General features: G+C 37.9%; 1 pseudogene; it reads right to left on the reverse strand.

Annotated features, from left to right (window-relative positions):
- Positions 1 to 7,403, reverse strand: LOC133785878 (prefoldin subunit 6-like; annotated as a pseudogene).
- Between the last annotated feature and the right edge of the window lie 1,869 nt (positions 7,404 to 9,272).

The raw sequence follows: 9,272 nt of genomic DNA on the forward strand, positions 1-9,272 counted from the left end.
TTAAAGATGATCAATCCTACCTTGTTCTTGTGCACATTTGCATTGGCCTCTACCAAATCTTACAATGATCCATATAACAAGAAAAGTTTACAATGATCCATATAACAAGAAAGCTCCAAAGTTTACAATGATCCATATAACAAGAAAAGAGAGGCAGAAACATACAATTCAGCAGAGATGTATTCAATTCTCTTGTGCACATTTGCATTGGCCTCTGCTAAATCTTGCTTCACAAGAACTGGACTAAGCAACTTGTACACATTTGCATCTTCTTTGAAAAGGTCTAACTCCTAAACCAAAAATAAAATAAAATCAGATTAACAATCAGAAACCACATATAAATATATAAATAAGTGCAAAAGAAAAAAAATGATAACAAAACTGGGCATCTTCTTCATTTCTATCCTCAGTAATGGGTATTGAAGAATATGATTGTGAAAATCAATATAGAGCACTTCCAACAATGAAATATACCAACCAAAATGAATTAGGTAGAGCTCTAAATATAAAATATCACCTCAAAAACAATTATTTACACAGGAACCAAACAGAAATTTTAAAATAGAAAACGAATTGGAAAGAGTGTAAATGACCTTGAGGACAAGCTCATTCTCACTAAGCTGAATGGTGTACTTCTTTTTCACCTAGTGATTCTTTGAAATATGTGATAAGCACAAAAGAAATACCATTTCAGGCAATATTCCAACGTAATGATCTCCATGTGTTTGTAGAAATGCATGAAAATAAATTTCTAAGATAATTAGGTATAAAGGTGAAATTTGAAGATGGTAGAATCAAGTAGTTCCATGGTCAAATAATCAGTATATATATATTATATATGCAAGACTTGCAGTACCAAAATAAGAACTTGAGTGTGCCATTTTGTTACCTGATTGAGAGAGAGTGGGCGTGTCTAAAAGTCTGAGATGCTAAAGTGGCTGGTGTGGGTGTAATGAGGAGAGAAGATAAGCACTGCGAGGAGGGGAGGGGAATGAGGAGCACAAACCAGACAACTTCTGAGCTCCGTCGTGGTCTTTGGTAACCTTGAACACAGAAAAAAGACGAGCACCAACCCTTTGAAAGAGAGAGGTTGAGGACTAGAACTTACCCAAATCAGAAGTGCTAAAACAGTTTCTAGCGCCAATCTTGGAAGAAACCGAGGGAAAAGATTGAGAAAAGGGGAAGAAGAGAAAAATTAATAATATATTGGGTTGAAGGATGAATAGTGTACATTAGATATAGCTTTTTACTGTAGCTGTATCTAAAAATATTTGTAAAATGAATCATCCGATGGATACCCATTTTTCTTAATTTTAGCTATTTTTACAGTTTTTGGTAATATGCCTCACCGGATGGGAGTGCTCTAATAGGATCCACTGTATTAAAGTGAATAAAGGAGTGTGAACATATGTAACAAAACATAAATGAAAGAGTCTACTACCACTAAAATATCATATTAGAGAGTTAAGTGAAGTGATTTTTTGAATAGAAGGACTTTTGTTGCCAATTCCTTTAAAAATGAACTTCAAATTGTAATACATTATAAATTTTTGAGATAATGGTGGTGTATTTCTATATGAACGAGAACTGTTAATATAATAAAGATAATAATTTTTTGCACTCATATATTTGTATTTAATTAAACATATCTTTTATCATAAAGATTTAAAATTATTGATGTGATTTTGAATTAAGTATATGAATATTGATATATATACAAAAGGATTTAATTCAAGATAATAGTATAATTAAAATTATATGTAATTTCTAAATAAAATGGGAGCATTATCTTACAAAGATTATGAATACGGTCCATCTCATGTTCATGACAAAACAATTTATCCGGACTGTTACGTATAGTGACACAAAGAGATAGAGGTGTCATGTATAATATAGATTGTATAAGACTAGGACACAATGAAAGAACTTCTAATAATCTCCGTTATAATATAGAAGTTCAACATTCATTAATCGATGATCATTTGAGACCTGACTTTTGTTGATCATAGATTTGGCCAACAACATTGAGTCAATTAAACGACATATAATTAAAGAACTGAATAGTAAATAAAGAATACGAAGAATTTATGTGGTTCGGCCCCAAGAATTAGTCATGACCTATGTCTACTTGACACTTTTATTTAATATAATCTCAAAGTCAAAATCACAAGAACAAGATTCAACTGAGTTTCTTAAGCTTAAGAGAGAATACAAAATAGTGGAGTTTTTATATGTAAAGTGTGCATGAAAAATAAAGCGATATTGGCAACAATAATACCCAATTTTTTCAAAAGTTACACTTTAATACCCAAATCTTTTTTTTTTTTTGCAGTAATAAAACCTAAATCTAAAATTTTGGTGCAACATTTAGTACTCACCATTAGCTTCCTGTTAAGTATGCATGTGACAAGTTTTTATTAGTCTAATTGGTGGTGATAATACCCAAAAAACTTCAAAAATTACACTTTAATACCCAGATCTTATTTTTTTTGCGGCAATAATACATTAATCTAAAATTTTGGTGCAACCGTTAGTACTCACCGTTAACTATCTGTTAAGTATGCACGTGATACATTTTTATTAGTCTAACTGGCAACGATAATACACAAATCTTTTCAAAAGTTAAACTTTAATACCAAATTTTTTTGTGGTAATACCTAAATCTAAAATTTTGGTGCAACCATAAGTGCTCATTGTTAACTGTATGTTAAGTGTCCACGTGGTACATATGGATTTTGGGATGATTTTAGGCTAAATTATTTAAAATTTTTAAATATTATAAAAATCATTTTAAATTTTAAAAAATCTAAAATATTATTAAAAACTAATTAATAATATAGATTTTGTGATGATTTTGAGTTTCAATTTTAATTTGGGTTGTTTCGAATTTGCAAATTTTAGTTTTATTAATTAGTTTTTAATAATCTTTTAGATTTTACAAATTTTGAAATATTTTTTTATAGAATTTAGGGATATTGAGGGTGATAATACCCAAATCATTTCAAAAGTTACACTTTAATACCTAAATTTACGAGTATAAAAATGTAACTTTAGGTATTTGTTAATGTCGTACTTCGTCAACTTAGAAATGAAGAGCAATTAAACAAAATACCAAAAGAGACGAACAATAAAAGACATGATTTTTACATGGTTCAGCACTTAAAATCTGCCTAGTCCACGAATCGATGTTATTCACTTTATGGAATTCTCTCAAAGATTTCTGGAAGCAATTTTACAGAGTCTTCCCAATACCAATTTTCTCAGTCCCCACAAATGAATTGTTCCATGCTATTTATAGAGTGGCTTACTGAATATCTCCCCTCATATTTCGGGGAGTTATTATACAAATTAACTAAATGAATGTAATTAAATGCGTATAGTTACTATGTACGCATTATTTGGGATTTAATAACAGATTACAACCAATCCCTTAGATATAGGGATTCTATAACAATAACTATGTTCACACTTATCTTGCGACCTTGGACATTCGAATTACCTGCTTTCAAGACCGACCCACCTTCACGAGCTCACTGCCTCAGTTTGCATCAGCTTTTAACAAGCAACCTTGTTCAGATCATTTGTTTCGAGCTCACAATGCTCGAGCTCGAACCGTCTTTTTTTATGGCAGGAAATGAACCAGGAAATTTATACAAGTGTTGAACCATTGTCATTGTAGCTTCGAGCTTGACTTATAATCTCGGAACACCTCCAAGACCACATAGTTTCTAAGCTCGCTAATTTCGATGTTGTCGCACTTACTGCTCAGCGAGACTGTTCTTGATATTTTCATTAAAGTTGATTCCGAGCTTACACTTTATGAGCCTGACTTTCGAGATGAAAATTTCTATCCTCGAAATTTGGGTGTAACATTTTGCCCCCTTTAAAGCATCAGTTCAAATCCTATGAGGAGGAAACTTTTGAACTGCCACTTCTGAAAATTGAGCCACCCACCACACTCGAGTGTGGACACGCGTCATTCAGGGATTGCGCAGTCAGAGTACTTGAGTACTCTTTTCATATGCCCGTGTCTTTTCATATCCCAACTTTTTGCTGCCAATGTTATATTAGTACCCCACCCGTTGGATCAAATTCCAAATCGAGCTAAAGGCCCAGATCAACCTGACCCTTGATATCCTCTTGGGTCTATAAATAAGCCAACTTCATCTTTTACCTTTTACTTTTGTTCTTTCTACAGAAAAAAAAAACTCGTACCAAAAAAAGAAAAAAACCTGAGATTTCTTTGTATGTTCTCAAAACCCAAAAAGCAAAGCAATCTTTCAACCCTCAGTTCAGTGGGATCGTTTCTGCTGCCTATTCTACAATCGACGATATCCTCGATCCAATTTACGTAAGTGCTCTGATCATTCATTGGTGTATATACATTTTTTATTTTCTACGTGCTTTTCTACTATATGAATATGCTTGCTAGTTTTTACTTCTATCTCTTACAAAGTAGTTTATCTAATATTGCACAAACTTTGGATTCAAAATTGTTGAAATCACGGTTCTCAAACCCAGATTTAGTGCAAAAAATGCAAAAATAGGGTCTTTCAGATTAGAGAAGTGTTTCGTGTAAGCCAAGAAATAAGGGTTTTGATTTAGGGTTTTTAACTACACAAATCCCAAAATTATCACCTTTTTGGGTAACTGTCAGCTTTATCCCTGAAAATCCGGGATCCTTAAAATTGATATCCACCTCCCCACTCTCTCGTGTTGAGTACACGCTTGAAGCCCAAACTTTACAATAGTTCAGGACTCAACTTCAAATTCAACGTATCCTTTCGAGACCTCAGTCTCGATTGAGTTAATTTCGTGATCTCGAGCTTTCGAGATCGAATCACCAAAAGTATCTTTTCTCTTTTCTTCTTTTTCTTTCATGCCTGGCTCTCACCTTTTTCTTTCTTGCTAGATGTTGCATAATTCTAAGAATCATTGGGGGTTAGTGCTCGCAATCCCCTATTCTCCATCAACTCCTAGCTCGGAATTGCCCTTCACTCGGAACCAACGCCTGATATGCGAGCACCAAGAGAGGTACGAACAAGAAGACATCTGAGATCACTTCTAAGGACAGATTGACGAGGTTTAGGAGAAGAAGAGGAAAATACTCCGAGTCGCAGTCTACCCAGATCTGGATCCCGAGATCAGACCCGTCCCTCTCGATCCGAAACTCAAAGTCACCATCGCTTTCGAGCCTGGTGTTCTTTCATTCTCCCTGATGGGAGATCCTTCGAGTCGCCCTTCTACCTCACAAGCTATTTCAATTACGACTTCAAGGAAGGAATTTTTCGAGGCCAAACACTACTGGAGCTCAGTCACATTATATCACGAGTTGAGGTGGGAGGGACCCTCACCTCAAGAGATTTTATATCTCTTTTGCCTCAAGGGAAATCCCTCTCGAGCTAGGGGAGGAGACGGCTTCTACTACCTCTCGAGCTATCCTAAGGAGAAGAAGCTCTTTGGGGACATGCCCAACCATCCCTCGAACTTCAAGCTCGCGTTCTTCTGGATGGATGGCCTTGTCCCTTCGAAGTTTTACTCCTTCCAACGCATTCGTAAGTGCTCTTATGCCTAACCTTCTTTCTTTTTCACCAAATCATAAGGCTTGGAATTCTAACGTTAAACTGTTTCTACAGCCAACTACCACTGTCCCACTCCTACCGACTCGACGGTGGAACATAAGGTAGCTTTGTTCCAACTGCCTTATGGACGGCGATCGCTGTCATATCTTCTCCACGAAGAGCGACTTCAAGCCTGCGGCCTTTTGGAGGATGGCCAATCAACCGATGAATCTGCCTATCACAAATACTTCCGATGGGATCATGTGTCGCTTCCTACCGACAAGCTTCCTCCCAGGAGGAGGTCTTCGAGCTCGCGTGCTCACCCCCTGCAGCTCGCCGTAATGACCGTCCATCTTCGGGAAACGAAGCTCAAGACGAAGCTTCTCCGAGCTCGGGTAGTGGAGCTAAAGTTGTGCTTAGCTCCAAAATGTGGTCACCTTCCTTACTTAAGCACAAACCCGACACCTTAATCATTTTCCCCGACCCTAGGGAGTTTGGTCCTGGGTAGATCATAGGGTGCATAGGTTCAGTAGTTGGCTAGGCCCGTTTCAAACCATGTATAGTCTAAATGAGGTCTGGGACGGGGTTGTCGTTCAATACGGGACCAATATATATAGAGACCTCTCGAGGCTAACCTCTACTTATAGAGAAAGGACTCCCCCAGCATCCTCGGAGGATAGAGGAATTACTTGGTCGCCGAGCTCAAGCTCGATAGAGAGTACCAATTAGGTTTCTTTTCTCCTTATTTTTGCTTCTTTTAGTAGCTTAGGCTCGTATAATAAACTGTAACTTGTATGTTTTGCAGACGACATGGGCTCTAACCTAGACAACGTGCTCAACCTCCCCGCAGGAGCCAAGGGAAGCAAGTGCCCAAGGGCATCTCAAAGAGGAGGGCTCCCATCCAAAGCCCTGAAGAAAACCAAGGTGACTCCTCTAGCCTCAAATTTCCAAGATACGAGCCAAGCAGTCGATCCTACACCCGAGGTCAGGGTCTCTATTGAAGTGGAGTTAGCGGCGCCTGTAGACCTCCTGCCTCCAGTCTCATACCCAAGCGACCTGCACCAGCCCCCAGAAAACCAGTCCCTACCCAGGAACGTCTTCCGTCTTTCTCGACCCACGTTCTCGAGTATGTGATTGATCCAGTCGCGGAGTCACACGGGATCAACTTGGGCTCGGACGTCTTATCCTGAGTCGGCCAAAGCCTTAGCAACCTCGGAGCTCCCCAATGGCAGTTCCTTACCTCCTGCCGCGACACAAACACCATCTTTGACAAGGGCAGTGAGCTCTTCACTTCGGCAAGTCATTTAATTTTGTAACATTGCCTATACATACTTATCTTGTATGTTTAATAACCTTTTTTTTTTTATGTGTATAGGCTTTTGCCACGTTTGTTCAACACAACTTCAAGTTGAACAACAAGGTTTTAGCGAGCCGAGCCCACGCTCAAGAGGCGAAGAACCTCTAGTTAAAGCTCACAGATGAGGTCAAGGTCGCGACGCTGAAGGTGTCTGAGCTTGAAAAGAAGCTGGAGGCTGCCTTGGCATCTACCCAAAGGGTGTCCAATCTCAAGTCTACAATGGCCATGACTTTGAAAGAAGTCGAGACCAAGAACTCTGAGATCAAGGATAAGGACTCCAAAATTAGAGAACTCCAAGAGCTCAACGCCAAACTGGAGGAGGACAAAAAGGAAACCTTCGATATAATCGAAGGTGAGAAGACCCACCTTCTTGAGGAGTTCAAGAAGAAAAAAGATCATGTCGCCGACATGGCGATGTTCCATATCTGGGTCAACAATCCTGATCCCGACACCAGCTTCTTGGACAACTCTGAGGCCGAGTTCATTGAGAGGTGGCAAACTCACCTCGATGAAGAACACGCTAGGGCTGAGGTCGAGGAGACGGCTGGAGCATCCAGAGCCGCTGAAGGGGAGGAACCTGCTCCGTGAGGGTGAGGTCATGGGCTACGTCCCATTAATATCTTTTGTAATAATTAACTTAATTTATACAAGCCCTTAGGGCAAAGACAATTCTCAACTCGATTCAGAGCTATTTTTATATAGCAATGTTAATCTTTGATGTGTACAATCTTCTGGGTTGAAAATCTTTCATGCATTTGATTTTGCTTTCAGATTTTTGTTTTAATATTATTCGAGGTCGAAATATTTTGAACATGTTATATTAAAAACTTACTTTTATATTTGTTTATCCGTACAAATACATATATTGGATTTATGCTCGAATTCCCATGCACTCATGCACCGTTTGTTCGAAATATCCATGTCCAACTTCGTTAATGTCAAGGTCGAACCTTACTGTCACCATGTACTCGAAAGTACTTAATTGGCATGTAAGTTTAGTAATTTAGTTATATCTTGCTTTTCTAGTCACTTTTTCTCATCCTCGAGTAGCTCCTTGAGGTTGTGAGGTCGAAACTAATTTTTGCAAAATTTTCTAGCCCCGAGATCGACTTAATTTGCATTTGGTTTATTTTTTATTCCAACTTTCTTGCTTGTCGATTAGTTTTAGCTGGTTTGTTCAAAACTAATTTATCTCGTGTTTAGTTTGTAATCGATCCACTTATAAATTTTTTCAATCTGGTTAACTCTAGACAGCTTTACCTCGCGTGTTTGGTTATTACTCCATACACTTTTAGTTCGCATGTTTGGTTATTATTCCATACACTTTTAGTTTTAACGCCGGGTTAAGTTCAGGCAATTTTAGCTCACGTATACACTTATAAATTTTGTGTCGGGTTAGGTCCAGACATCTATATTAGTTTGCGTGTATACTTAAAATTTTCATGTTGGGTTTATAATCCAGACATTTTTATTTTATGTTATTTATTTTTTCAAACTTATTGTATGATTGTATACAACTGATGCCCCCTTAATATCCTATGAGTGTGACCATAGGTTATTGAATTAAGAGAGTTTGCAAAAAAAAAAATACAACATTTAATCAAGAAAACAAATTTTTGAACAAAAATTAACATTCTATTAAACAAGCTTGGTTACAACGAAAACATCATTTCCACATTATTGATAATAAGGACATAGATGTTCACCATTCCAAGCTCACGAAACCAACTCTCTGTTCAATCTCGCTAATTTATACACCCTAAGTCGGATGACAGACTCGATCTGGTACAGTCTTTCCCAGTTCGGTCCGAGTACCCCGGCAGACGGGTCTCGTGTAGCTAAAAATACATGTCTTAGTACCAGGTCTCCTAATTCAAATTTTCTATCTCGAACCCTCTTATTAAATTACCTTGTAGCTCGGTGTTGGTATGCAACATTTTTAAATTGAGCTCCATCTCGTCTTTCTTCAATGAGGTCTAGACTTTCTTCGAGCTGGGATTGAATCGAGGCCTGATTGTACGCATGGCTCCGTATTGTAGGGATTTCGACTTCAATAAGAAACATGCCCTCGCACCAATACACTAGGGAGAAGGGAGTATGCCTCGTTGAAGTTCGAGCTGTGGTTCAATAAGCCCACAAAACCTGAGGTAACTCTTCGGGCCATCTTCCCTTAGCCTCTTCTAACCTTTTCTTTATGGAGCTTTTTAGGGTTTTGTTGACAACTTCGACCTAGCCATTTGGCAGGAGGAGAATTTTGTTATTATCCCATTTTTTTGCAGAAATGGGTAAACAGGTCATTTTTGAACTGGGTTCCATTGTCCGACACTATCTTTCTGGGATCCCATATCGGCATA

The sequence above is a fragment of the Humulus lupulus genome, chromosome 6 (genome assembly GCF_963169125.1).
Source record: "Humulus lupulus chromosome 6, drHumLupu1.1, whole genome shotgun sequence".
In the NCBI taxonomy this organism is placed as follows: domain Eukaryota; kingdom Viridiplantae; phylum Streptophyta; class Magnoliopsida; order Rosales; family Cannabaceae; genus Humulus; species Humulus lupulus.